The sequence below is a fragment of the Tamandua tetradactyla genome, chromosome 1 (genome assembly GCF_023851605.1).
Source record: "Tamandua tetradactyla isolate mTamTet1 chromosome 1, mTamTet1.pri, whole genome shotgun sequence".
NCBI classification, from domain to species: Eukaryota; Metazoa; Chordata; class Mammalia; order Pilosa; family Myrmecophagidae; genus Tamandua; species Tamandua tetradactyla.
In genome coordinates, this window is record NC_135327.1 from 63,271,175 (window position 1) to 63,276,473 (window position 5,299).

Consider the following 5,299-nt stretch of genomic DNA (forward strand, 5'->3'; position numbering starts at 1 on the left):
TGAAATGACATCTTATAGAGATCCAATTTGCAGTGATTCCACATCCACCAAAATGTGGACCAAGAACAAGACATGTCCAAAACTGGGTACACAATTCAAATCACCACATGCCCAAACCCCGAGATACACATATCAACAAATTTTAACATTTTGCCACATTTGTCACATCATTCTCTTTATCCATCTATGTATCTATTGTTTACACATTTCAGAGTAGGTGGCATGCATGATGCTCCTTGTACATTTCCTAAGAATAAGGATATTCACTTATTACCCACCTTAAGTGCAGTTATCAAGTTTAAGTAATTTAAAATTGGTATAAAGTCTATAGTCTACGTGCTCGCTTCGGCAGCACATATACTAAAATTGGAATGATACAGAGAAGATTAGCATGGCCCCTGTGCAAGGTTGACATGCAAATTCGTGGAGTGTTCCATAGTTAAAAAAAAAAAAGTCTATAGTCTATGTTCCAGTGTTTTCATATGTCCCAATGATGATTTGGGGCCTTTTCTCCTCTAATATCACATCTTGTCCAGGATCACTTTTTGCATTTAATTGTCATTGTCTCTTTAGTTGCTCTTTTTTTCTATGTTTTAATATATAGAAACATGTATACAACATAAATGTTCTCATTTCAAGTACCCCAAGGATATGGTTCAGAGTGATTAAACACATGCACAAGGTTGCAGTACACTTAGCAATATGCTGCAAGAATTTTCCCATCACTCCAAACAGAAAGCCTGCACCTATTAAGCATTAACTCCCCATTGCCCCTGTTCCTCCCCCGTATACCCAGTACTCTATTTTCTGTCTCTATGAGTTTGCATATTCTCTGATATTTTCTTTGTGGCTACCATGGGACTTAAATTTAACATCCTAAATCTTTTTTTCTTTAGTAGAGAAGTTGTGAGTTTACAGAAAAATCATGCATAAAATGCAGGATTTCCATATTCACCCCACAACCAACACCTTGCATTGGCATGTAACATTTGTTACATTTGGTGATAGTACATTTTTATAACTGTGCTATTAATTAAAGTTCATGGTTTAACTAGGTTGCACTGCTTGTATAGTGTAGTTCCACAGATATATATATATTTAATTATTCTGTATCTGTGTCTTCATATTTAAAGTCAAATTCTTATAGGCAGCAGATAACTGCATCCTGCTTTTTAACCCAATTTTCAAACCTTTATCTTATAATATGGATGTTTATACAATTTACATGTAATGTGGTCATTGATGTAAATGAGTTCAAGTGGTCTCTGGAACATATGCCTCTGGTTATAAAAACTAAGTTAACTGCTACAAAGATAGAGAGTATCTCTTATTGGATAAGTGTAACTGAGAACTCATTTAATGAGTTGAAATTCTTTGTAAAAATAATCTGTGGGGCAACATTCTTTAAAAACTATATAATACGTATTTCCTAAAAAGACAGTTTACTGATAACTGCCTTTAGTCTAAGATAGGAACAAAGGTCAATTGAGACTACTGAAGAAAGCACATAAACTTTGGTCCTGCTTTGTTTTTCTCACTCCTTAAACCTCCAACAAAACTAATGTTTTAGTAATTTTCTATTTTTTAATCCATTCGCAACTAGCTGTCAGAATTTTCTCTGAAAAATGACTGCAAATAGTCAGACAGCTGAGTTTTATTTTCTTTAAAATAAAAGCTTTTTGTAGTCCAAATTATATTTCTTTTAACACAACAGTAGAATATTTTAAGTCTGGCAGACAAAAGAAAGACTAAGAAAAATGTTTTTGTGGAGTCATGCTGTCTCTTCTTGGTCTTGAAAATATCAGTACACATTCGGTTTCTTAAGAGATAAGCTGATAGTTATTAAGGGATTTTAACTTATTCACTTGGAAAAAAATTTTATATTTGAGTTTGCCATTTTTGTCCAAATTCAGAGAAACTGTGATGACATGCTCAATTAATAAATATTGCTGCTTCATGGCTAGTTTTTAAAAGTTTGTATGAAATTGAACACACAGATATCCTTGTGAGTTACCTTTAATGAACTGAGGCAGTACCTGCACCCAAAAGGAACACCATCCTTGGTGTGTCAAAGAAGGTCCTGCTCCTATAAGGAATTATGCAGACAGAAATTGTATTTTCAAACTGTGAAAGCTGCAATGTTCAACAGAAAAAATCAGAAACAGCACTCCAAATAATGAATTCAAATTCTTAGTCTTAAGAAATGTATGCCATTATGTAGGAACTATATACAAAAACTATGCTGACACAAAGTCTGTACACTTCTATAATTCAAGAAGCAAATAAACCAATAGGACAGCATCCATGTGCTATAGCTAATTTTAGATGCAAATTGATGGTTTCAAACACCCTATTTTTAAACAAGAATATCCCACTTTTCAAATCTTAATTTGATTTTGTCAATAAATTAAAATATATGTAATATGCATATGTATGTACAATATTAGAATACTGTATTTATGTACATATACGCTTTTCCATATACACACAGATCCCTGAAAAGTATTCAAAAGTATGGCTTCTTCCTTTCAATTTGGATGCTTTTCTTTTTCTTGCGTAATTGCCCTAGTTAGAACTTCCCCAGCACAATGTTGAATAACAAGTGACAGTGGGCATCCTTGTCTTATTACTAATCTTAGAGGGACAGCTTTCAGTCTTTCCCCATTCAGTACAATGTTAGCTGTGTTTTTTTCATATATTTCCTTTATCATTCCTTTATTCCTAGACTTGAAGTGTTTTAATCAAGAAAGGATGCTGAATTTTGTCAAATGCATTTTCTAAACATTTTTCCATAGGCATTGAGATAGTTACTGAATTCTCTTGCAATTTCTTCCTTGACCCATTGGTTGTTTAAGTGTGTTGTTTAGTCAGTTTATATTTGAATTTTCTAGGTTTTTGCCTGTTATTGATTTCCAGTTTCATTCCTTTAGGATCTCAGTGTTTTGTATAATTTCAGTCTTTTAAAATTTATTGAGGACATCTTTGTGACCCAAAATGTGGTCTATCTTGGAGAATTTTCTATGAGCACTTGAGAAAAAATGTGTATCCTACTGTTGTGTGGTTCAGTGTTCTGTAAATGTTTGTTAAGTCTGGTTCATTTATCACAATAATCAATATCTCTGTTTCCTTATTGATACTTTGTTTAGATGGTCTATCCATTGATGAAAATTGTGTATTGAAGTCTCCAACTATCACTGTAGAGCAGTCAGTTTCCCTTCAGTGTTGTCAGTGTTTGCCTCATGAATTTGGGGCACTCTGGCTTGGTGCATAAATATTTATGATTGTTAAGCCTTCTTGATTAATTGCTCCTTTTATTAATATATAGTGTCCTTCTTTGTCTCTTTTACTTGTCTTACATTTGAAGTCATTTTTTTCTGATATTAATATAGTTGTCTACTTTTATCCGTTGTTTTATGTGTGTGTGTGTGTGTGTGTATGTGAAATTAGTTTTTCCAATTTTTCCCTTTCAACCTGTTTTTGTCCTTAGTTTTAAAGTGAGTTTCTTGTAGACAGCATATAGTTGGGTCCTGTTTTCAAATACATTCTGCCAGTCTATGTCTTTTCCTTTTTACTAGTATGACATCACACAAGTTTATTTCAGATGCAACAACAACGTTAAAATTGAAAATTTAATTCTTAACTGCACCAAGTAAACTTAGCCATTTAAGTATTTTTAAAGTTATTTCCTCCAAAGAAAACTGAGGGAGCATTTCTTTTCCACCAACACACACCAGAATTTTATGAAAGGAATCAACCTTCCTTTTAAAGTAAAGTGAGAGAACACTCAACCCCTGTGCACTGTTATAAGATCTAATGATTTCCCAATAGTTCTATTTTTGGAGGACTTTGAATTTGTAAGTAAACTGCTTTGGGGGATGTTTCAGAACTTCCTTACCTAAATGAAAATGAATCTGGGCAGATTATATATTGCATAGATTTTTCTGCAGATTCTGTTCTTTATTAACCTAAATTAATTACCATACAATATAACTTTTACCTATTCACTCCACAGTAATCTGAAATATGATCACATTCTGTGATCTTCCAGATTAATAGAATCATTTATTATATTACCTCCAAGAAGATACTTTTTATTATATACCAAAATTACCAACTTAGGCTTCCACCATCCCCACAGCCTGTTAACCAAGGGGAAGAGCATGGTGGAGTGTCGGAGGCATCCATGCTGATGCGAAGATGGCGACCGTAGGTCCGATGGCGGCTTAGTAAGATGCGCGGATCTTAGTTCCTCCTCCAGAACAGCTACTAGGGGAGTAGAAACGATACAGAACAGCTCCTGGAGCCACGACAGAGATCAAAAAGACAGCGTACCCCATCCTAGAACAGCTGACTGGCTGAGAGAACCCGCTCCAGTGAGATCGCCGAGGGGCGCAGGCTTCCCCGGGTGGGGCGGCAAGCGGCCAGAGTCCCTCCCTTCCTCCTTCCCGGGCCAGCTGGCAGAATTGGGCAGGCAGTCCCCTCAAGCCGCGGTGGCTGGCACCCCCACCACGCACGGCCCACCGGACCAACTGAGAGAATTGGATCAGAAATCCCCAGGCCGTGGAGGACGGTGACTGGGGGGGGGTCCCTTACAAACACGTGACTCCCCGGTCCAGCTGGGAATGGTGCACTCTCCCGGGCCGTGGTGACTGGCGCCCTGCCGCCACGCTTGGTGCCCCAGGCCAACTAGGAAATTCAGACAGGTGCTCTTCCGGGCTGCAGGGGCCGGTGACCCTCCCCGTGTTTGGGCCCCCGGGCCAGCTGGCACTCTTCCAAGCCGCTTCGGCTGGCGAACCTCCCCCACGGCGAGAGTTTTCCAAAGTTAAAGGACCCACAGCACCTTTTACTGGTGGGACCCACAGACAAACGTGTGCCACGAGTGCCACATACTGGCAGAAAATGAAAAATATGGCCCAGTCAAAGGAACAAACCAATGGTTCAAATGAGATACAGTAGCTGAGACAACTAGTGCTGAATATACGAACAAAAATGGAAAACCTCTTCAAAAATGAAATTGATAAATTGAGGGAGAACATGAAGAAGACATGGGTTGAACAAAAAGAAGAAATAGAAAAACTGAAAAAACAAATCACAGAACTTACGGAAGTGAAGGATAAAGTAGAAAAGATGGAAAAAACAATGGATACCTACAATGATAGATTTAAAGAGACAGAAGATAGAATTAGTGATTTGGAGGATGAAACATCTGAATTCCAAAAAGAAACAGAAACTATCGGGAAAAGAATGGAAAAATTTGAACAGGATATCAGGGAACTCAAGAACAATATGAACCGCACAA

General features: G+C 37.1%; 1 non-coding gene across 1 annotated transcript; it reads left to right on the plus strand.

The window, feature by feature from the left end:
• Positions 1 to 336: 336 nt before the first annotated feature.
• Positions 337 to 443, plus strand: LOC143652791 (U6 spliceosomal RNA). The gene has a single exon (XR_013160856.1). It is a non-coding gene; the product is annotated as a U6 spliceosomal RNA (small nuclear RNA).
• The last annotated feature ends 4,856 nt before the right edge of the window (positions 444 to 5,299 follow it).